The following is a 9,477-nucleotide window of genomic DNA, read 5'->3' as shown; positions in this document are numbered from 1 at the left end:
AACTGAGAGGATGTCTTGATGTTCCTGATTTCATACATTTTTGGGGAGTAGCAGTTTATTTTCTTTGATTGTTTAATTCCAGAATTTCAGGTCTGTTCTTAATATTATTTTCATGTATGATTGTGATTTTGTATGTTTATGTGAAAGTGAGTGAAAAAGGTGTTTGAATGGTGAATGCAAGTTTGAGAGATTGTGTACTAAATGAGCAGTATAAATATTTTATCAGACATTTCACTCTAATTCAAGAATTAAATTGTATATATGTAGGACTGAGTGAAATGAATAAATAAGTCTAAAGTTGTAAAACTATTTTTTATAATTAACTTGTATAACTGTAATGTGATTAATAGTAAAATTAGGAATTTTATCTTTTGTTTCATATAATTTAAATAATTCTTCAAATTTAAAAGCATAGGTATTTTTCATTAAATAAAGCAGTTATTATTATTAAAGATTTTTAAAGCAGCTAAGGGAGATTACTCATTGTTATGCATTCCTTATAGGACTGTCACAGCTACATGTGTAACAGCTAGTATATAATCCAGACCTTTTGACCATATTAAAGGTAATTTATGTGTTTTATGTTTATGTGTTGTTCCATTATATGTATGTGTTGACAGAACTTATTTTTGAGTATTTGTCATGCATGTCTATATTTTATGTTGAATTAAATTTCATGTGTGTTATGTCCAATGCATGAAATTGTATTTGTGTTAATGTTCAATATGAAATCACATAAGATTATTTGATTTAGAATTATTTAATATCAGATAATGATTTTTGATAATTATTATGATTTTTTATTTTAAATGACTAAATTAATAAAGGAAATATTTTTATGATAAATTGATCTGTGATAAAGAAGTGGTAATTATTTTTATATCAATTTAATTTAAAGAGAATATGAATTATAAAGTATGAGATTTATTATAATGATGATATACTATAATGGAGTTAAATGTGTATTTTTAGCTTGTCTAATAATTGTTATTGTTATTACAGGGTCTACTATATTATACTACTCTACTGTTACCATGGTTACTATTATTTAATAAAATACAACAATGAAGCAAGGATCAACTGCGTTTTTAAATTATTCAACGAACCCTATTACATTTTGGCGCCCAACGTGATGTTTACTGCAGTCCTGGATCATCTGATGTCGACTGGTATTTAGATCGGGATCGGAATTCAACGCTCAACACCGGAAAGTGAAAATAGCGTGTGAACCATCACAGAGATTTGACAACTTGTGTTTTCCTTCTTTTCAACGCTGGAATAATTCTGTTCATCGTCGATATTCATCTCCGGAGGGATCGAGACATTAAGATGTTCTACTTCTGGTAAATATACTTAGCTGTAGTGCTATATTTACATGTAGAATAGATCTCTGCGTACGCATATTCTAAACCAGACAGAATTCTTCGTCGTCAAAGTGCACTAGTGTCAACGAATTGTGTTTACATTAGTAATCTAGGCCTATACAAAACTTACTGTATGCATACAATTACTTGCTATTCTGCAGAAACATTATTGTGTGTTTAGTGTGTATATTTGACTCTAAAGACAACATGGTAAGAGTTTGTTTTGTATTTATTTTACTTGCATAGTCATACTCGAGTTTTTGGTGTTTTCTGAATTAAGTCAAGGTCAAGGTCACGGTACCGGAAGTGTGTTTGTTTACATTTTTTTCTTTCTTTCTCCCTTCATTTTTTTTGTATGTAGATAAGCCATTTATTTATTAATTTATTTTTGAAAACAAAACATTTATTAAATGAAATAAATAGGAGTATAAGTCATCAGGGATTTCAGATAGGTTGAGAGATAGTGTTGTTTGAAAGGAAACATACACACATCTTGCTTGCACACAGTTGTATTTTGTTTGAAGTTGTGATTTGAAGTTCAGTGGTTTGTTGTCCAAGGAGTTGTGTTGTTGTGTTGTATTTAGTTCTGTTTGGTGTAAGTAGGTTAAATTTCTGATCAATTTGAGTCTGGCATCAATTATCCGCATTAAGTTTTCGTAGTATCATTTAGATTGAAATATAATTAGTTATTTAGCTTGATAAGACATTTAATCAAATTTGAATTTCAGGTTTAATTTTTTTTTTTCAGCATATAAATAGTCAACTTAATTAAGTCTATTTATTTAGTTTATTTAAATTTATTTAGAATTTAATTACGACTTACAACTTTATTTTGTGTTTCACGTGACTTAGTCGTGATATTGCTCGAGTGTACATGTACAACGCGTTTTCGTGTTTTGAATACACAATTATTTCAACTACAATACATCATGGCAACTGGAAAGGATCAAAAAAGCGATGAAATTGAAGGTACTGAGGAAGAGAGCCTGGAATTAAATGAATCACCAGAGAAAGGTTCCAAGGAGGATGAATACGCAAACTTGTTAAAAACCCTCAAAGAGTTAAAAGAGATGCCAAAAGTTAGCAACCCAGATGATTTGAAAATATGGATGCAAGAGTACTTGATGAAGTCTGGAGAACTATTAACTGGAGGTAAAAAGGCAGATGCCCATCCAGGAGAGAAAATAAAACATTTCACTCTTTCACCAAGTGCAATTAAAAAGGAACCACAGACTAGCATACCACCTCTCTTACCACCTCCGTTAGTTAAACCAAAGAAGCTTAAGATGAAAGGAGATAGCGATACTAGTAGTCCATTTCCTGTGTCAACTACAGAAACAGTCACTACAAGTATTCTAAAGGAACCACCAAAAATTTCTATATTCTCAGGAGGTATGAATAAGAATGAAACATCATATGACCTTTGGAGATATGAGGTCAGTTGTTTGTTGAGGGAGGAGATATATCCACGTCCATTGATACTTCAATCGATTAGACGATCTCTGAAAGGAGAAGCAGGAAGAGTTCAGATGAGGATAGGCCCTGAAGCTTCTATTGAGGAAATATTGCAGAAAATGGACAGTGTGTTTGGAGATATAGAAAAGAAAGAAGATATCCTTGCTCATTTTTACGGAGCTAGACAAAAAGAAGATGAAACCGTTACTGCGTGGAGTTGTCGCCTAGAAGACATTTTAGGAAAGGCTGTTATTCAAGGAATAGTTAGAAGGAACGCTATGGATAGTATGCTACGATCAATGTTATGGACAGGACTGAAGCCATCATTGAAAGATATCAGTGGCCACAAGTATGATGCGATAGAAGATTTTGATGGTTTACGAGTAGCACTTAGACAAATTGAAATGGACCAAGTTTCAAGAGTATCCGCCATAGGAAATAAGCAAATTGCCAAATCATCTATTTCCAATGAATCAGATATGGAGGAAATCAAAGGGATGATACAACAACTCTCGGTCAGGATGGACAAATATGAATCAAAGAAACAGCCAGGAAGACAGGAAGGTCCAAATTCATCAAAACATCAATATATAAGACCAGATCAACAATTCAGACAAAGATTTCCACAAAGTAATCAATACCAACCAAGATTTCTACAACAAGAACAGCAGATTAGACAATATAGACCATTTCAATCTCAATTTAACCAGAGGAGACCACCAACACCGAGAACGCATGGCATGGATGAAGTACAGTGCTTTCGCTGTGGACAGTATGGCCATATAAAATTAGGCTGTAGAGTGAAAATTGACCACACACGCAGGAATTTAAACATGAAGAAGCCTATGGAACAGGGCCGCCGATAGGCTTAAATTATGCACTAGGTCCTACAAACAGAGTGCCAGCAGGATTAACTGGTGAGCCTACAGAAGCAGAAATATTTATCAACCATCAACCTGTTAAATGTTTGCTAGATACTGGATCAACAGTCTCCACAGTATCAGAAAATTACTACAGAAAAAATTTAAAGGATACAAAATTACAAGATTTGACACACATTTTAGACATTGAATGCGCAAGTGGAGAAAAGCTTCCTTATTTAGGCTACATTGAACTTGAAATCCAAATTCCAGATTTACAGGAAAATTTTCCCATACTTCTTCTTGTGACACCAACTAGCAACTACAGTTCAGAGGTTCCCATTTTACTAGGCACCAATATTCTTCTGACCATCATGGATAAACTCAAAGAACAACATGGCAACAAATATCTACAAAATTCTAAATTGAGAACATCATGGTATTTGGCTTTTAGATGCATCACAATTCGGGAAAAAGAGCTCAACAGGAATAACAACACTTTGGCTTTGATCAGAAATACATCTCATCATCCGATAATTATTCAGCCAAATTCAGTCATGGAAATTCCAGGAGAAATGTACAAACAAATTCCTTACTTCAATACAACATGTATTCTACAATCATCAGAAGACTCCTACTGCTATCAGGATTTAGATGTGGAACCGCAGCTGATAGATTATGACTTCAATGCCAAACAAATCATCAATGTCTGCGTTTCAAAAGTGACAACGAGAACAATCAACATCCCACCTAGAGCAGTCATCTGCGAAGTACAACCTGTCACAATAGAAGAAATGCCACAGAAAATTGAGACGGCAGATATAGATGTCATGAAGAAAATTACCATTATGAAATCAAAGTTATCAGATGAAGAATATCAGAGAGGAAAACAACTCATAGAGTCATTCAGAGATATATTTTCCACCAGTGACAGTGATATAGGACATACAGATCAGGTCACACATAGAATTGATTTACTGGATGAGAAACCGTTTAAACAACGATATCGGAGTATACCACCATCCATGTACAATGAAGTCAAGAAACATATACAACAACTTTTAACAACAGGCATGATTAGACCTTCCCATAGTCCTTGGGCATCCAATGTTGTTCTGGTGAGAAAGAAAAATGGAACACTAAGGCTATGTGTGGATTACAGACAACTCAACAAGATCACTAAGAAAGACAGCTATGCTTTACCAAGAATGGAAGAAATTTTCAATTGTTTAGAGGGCAGCAAGTACTTCAGTATTATTGATATGAAAAGTGGATACCATCAGATAGAGATCAAAGAGAGCCACAAAGAAAGGACAGCATTCACAGTTGGCCCTTTAGGATTTTTCGAGTACGAGAGAATGCCGTTCGGACTAACAAATGCACCGGCAACTTACCAACGCATGATGGAGAATATTCTACACGATTACCATCTGAACATATGCTGCATATTTATTGACGACATCATTATATTTGGAAGAACATTTGAAGAACATCTAGAAAACATAGAGAAAGTACTTACTAGGATACAACAGGCCAATCTGAAGTTATCACCAGAAAAGTGCAGTTTCTTCAAGGACAAGGTAAGGTATATAGGACATATTGTTTCATCCGAGGGTATTGAAATCGATCCGGAAAAGACAGAAAAAGTCAACAAATGGCCTACACCGAAAAATCCAGAGGAGGTAAGAAAGTTCATTGGTTTTGTAGGATACTACAGAAGATTTATCAAAGATTTTAGCAAGGTAAGTAAGCCGCTTACAGATCTTATGCCAACTCCACAGAAGCAGAAAACTAAGAAAGCAAACAGAAAGAAATGGGAATGGGGAGAAAAACAGGAAGAAGCCTTTAGAACTTTGAAACATCACTTAACATCCGCACCAATTCTGGCATATGCTGACAGCCATTCTCCGTTTGAGCTTCATACCGATGCATCCGGAGTAGGACTTGGAGCAGTTTTGTATCAGCAACAGGATGGAATGAAGCGAGTAGTGGCATATGCAAGCAGAGGACTGACAAAGTCAGAGGCTAAATACCCCCCACATAAATTGGAATTTCTTGCCATGAAATGGGCCATATGTGACAAATTTAAGGACTATCTTTATGGACAGGATTTTACAGTGCTGACAGATAACAACCCAATGACGTACGTGCTAACGACAGCCAAATTAGATGCCACAGGACACCGATGGCTTGCCGCATTATCAGCATTTAATTTCAACATCTTGTATAGACCAGGGAAGAAGAACAATGACGCTGATGGACTTAGTAGAATCTCACCACCTGTAAACATGGAGTCAATATCATTAGATTCAGTCAAGGCTATCTGTAACTCAAGGATTTCTGGACCTTACATTGAAAACTTGTCAACATCAGTAAATTTAGAAGAGGATGGAACAGTTACAATGGACAAAGAGATAATAGACTGGACAAAAGCACAGAAGGTAGACCCAGAATTAGACAAAATAATTCATTTCGTTAAGTTAGGCAGAAAACCAACAGTTGCAGAAATTGGACCATCACCTTACATCAGACAATTTCATCATCTTAAATTGCAGAATGATATTTTGTACAGAGAGGTTATCTACAATGAGGAAAACAAGAAACAGCTAGTTCTACCATCAGATCATATAAATACAGTATTGAAAGCACTACACAATGATATGGGACACCCTGGGAAAGATAGAACATTATCATTAGTACGAGAGCGATTTTACTGGCCAGGAATAGACAGAGATGTAGAAGACTGGATACATTCATGTGGAAGATGTGTTAAGAGAAAAACACCAGTAAACCAGAGAGCTCCACTGATAAGCATCGAGACCTGTTTTCCTTTACAACTTGTCTGTATGGATTTCCTGAGCCTGGAAAAATCTAAAGGAGGACAAGAGAACATACTCATCATAACTGACCATTTTACTCGCTATGCACAAGCCATTCCAACTCACAATCAAACAGCTAAAACAACAGCAAGAGCTTTAATTGAGAACTTCATAGTACATTACGGGATACCAGAAAGGATACACTCGGATCAAGGAACCAACTTTGAAAGTGCCATTATAAAAGAACTCTGCATATTAACAGGAATGAAGAAATCTAGAACGACCAGTTACCACCCCATGGGAAACGGCATGTGCGAAAGATTTAACAGAACACTTCTAAATATGTTGGGAACATTGGAAAAAGAAAAGAAAAATGACTGGAAATCATATGTACCATCACTTGTTCATGCATACAATTGTACAAAACACGAAACTACAGGAGTATCACCTTATTTTTTAATGTTCGGGAGGAATCCGAGACTACCGATAGACGTTGCCTTTGGGATAAGAAAAGAAAATCAAGAATCCAAGACCAAATACATAAGTGACTTAAGGGAAAGACTTGCTAGCGCATATCAATTAGCAGAAAAAAATGCAAAAGAAGCACAGATGAGACAAAAGACAACATACGACATTAAGGCAAGAGGAATATCTTTACAAAAAGGAGACAGGGTTTTAGTTAAAATTTTGGCATTCGAAGGAAAACATAAAATTTCAGACAAGTGGGAGGATGCCCCTTATGTAATACTAGAGCAACCCAACAAAGACATCCCAGTTTATACAGTTATTAGAGAAGATGGATCAGGAAAGAAAAGAAATTTACATAGGAATTTACTTTTACCTATTGGTTATTTATCAGAATCAACAAATTTTCCACCGCAGGACAAACCCATTCCTAAGCCACGAACCAGGCTGACAAGGAAGAAAGAAATCACAGATAGAGAGAATTCAGTGACTGATTCCCAGTCAATTTCTGAGTCTTCTTCTGAAGATGAAACATATGAGGTTAAAACATCAGTCAGGACGAGAAAATTTTTAAAGAAGGATGAGAAGGATAATGCTGATCAGCAGATTACAACAGAGAAACCACAGGTTACACCAGAGAAACCACAGATTATAGAAGAAAAATCACAGGATATCCAAGAAAACGAAGAGATTATACAGGAGAATGAAGAGATTATACAAGAGAACAAAGAAGTAGTACAAGACAATCAGGAAGATGCTAAAGAACCTAAGGAGACAGAAACTGAAGATGTTCAGGAAGAGGTACCCTTACCTGAAACATCCGTAACATTACGAAGATCGCAAAGGGTAAGAAAACCACCAGAGTGGTATTCTTCAGGCAAGTATATAACAAAGTCATTGGTGCAGTCACCATGGGAGGAAAAAATAAATTGTATACAAAGTCTTGTTTCTAATACCAATTTATTTTCAGGGATGGAGAAAGATGTAGCAGCAACTATACTTAACATAATTGACCACGGTTAGAATGACGAGGACGTCATTTGCCACCTGGGGGGAATATGTGGTGAAGTGTAAATATTTGAAAAGTGTATATAGTTTTAGTATTTTAGATTTTGTGTTTATTTGACAGGTTTAGTATTATCATCTACAAAATAATTGTGACATTATTATTTACAGGAAATTTATTTAATTTCACTTATTTATATTTCAGGAATTTATTATTTATTTAAGGTATATTATACTTTAGAAGATACAATTATTTAGGAATTACTTTAGTATAAATAAATATGTTTCCCTTATAGTATTTATAGTAATAAACTTTGAGAGGTCAGTGACCTATGAAGTGACCCATCAGTGAGATTTCATTGGTCGGGGTTTTTGGAGGGAAATCTCTTTGTGGGCAGTGTATTTTTGGTTAGAACTGGTCATACCAGTCTTTGTGTTCAAACTGAGAGGATGTCTTGATGTTCCTGATTTCATACATTTTTGGGGAGTAGCAGTTTATTTTCTTTGATTGTTTAATTCCAGAATTTCAGGTCTGTTCTTAATATTATTTTCATGTATGATTGTGATTTTGTATGTTTATGTGAAAGTGAGTGAAAAAGGTGTTTGAATGGTGAATGCAAGTTTGAGAGATTGTGTACTAAATGAGCAGTATAAATATTTTATCAGACATTTCACTCTAATTCAAGAATTAAATTGTATATATGTAGGACTGAGTGAAATGAATAAATAAGTCTAAAGTTGTAAAACTATTTTTTATAATTAACTTGTATAACTGTAATGTGATTAATAGTAAAATTAGGAATTTTATCTTTTGTTTCATATAATTTAAATAATTCTTCAAATTTAAAAGCATAGGTATTTTTCATTAAATAAAGCAGTTATTATTATTAAAGATTTTTAAAGCAGCTAAGGGAGATTACTCATTGTTATGCATTCCTTATAGGACTGTCACAGCTACATGTGTAACAGCTAGTATATAATCCAGACCTTTTGACCATATTAAAGGTAATTTATGTGTTTTATGTTTATGTGTTGTTCCATTATATGTATGTGTTGACAGAACTTACTTTTGAGTATTTGTCATGCATGTCTATATTTTATGTTGAATTAAATTTCATGTGTGTTATGTCCAATGCATGAAATTGTATTTGTGTTAATGTTCAATATGAAATCACATAAGATTATTTGATTTAGAATTATTTAATATCAGATAATGATTTTTGATAATTATTATGATTTTTTATTTTAAATGACTAAATTAATAAAGGAAATATTTTTACGATAAATTGATCTGTGATAAAGAAGTGGTAATTATTTTTATATCAATTTAATTTAAAGAGAATATGAATTATAAAGTATGAGATTTATTATAATGATGATATACTATAATGGAGTTAAATGTGTATTTTTAGCTTGTCTAATAATTGTTATTGTTATTACAGGGTCTACTATATTATACTACTCTACTGTTACCATGGTTACTATTATTTAATAAAATACAACAATGAA

The 9,477-nt window shown here is 33.8% G+C and overlaps 1 long non-coding RNA gene across 1 annotated transcript; it reads left to right on the top strand.

Moving 5' to 3' along the window:
* The first annotated feature begins 449 nt into the window (after window positions 1-449).
* On the top strand, window positions 450-9,477 carry LOC133203754 (uncharacterized). Its single transcript, XR_009723463.1, has 4 exons — window positions 450-565; window positions 1,003-1,343; window positions 8,912-8,973; window positions 9,411-9,477. It is a non-coding gene; the product is annotated as an uncharacterized LOC133203754 (long non-coding RNA).

Source organism: Saccostrea echinata, unplaced genomic scaffold, assembly GCF_033153115.1.
Source record: "Saccostrea echinata isolate AGI-Se365-2 ecotype Australia unplaced genomic scaffold, CSIRO_AGI_Sech_v1 ptg000051l, whole genome shotgun sequence".
NCBI lineage: Eukaryota > Metazoa > Mollusca > Bivalvia > Ostreida > Ostreidae > Saccostrea > Saccostrea echinata.
This window is presented reverse-complemented; position numbering and strand designations above follow the sequence as displayed.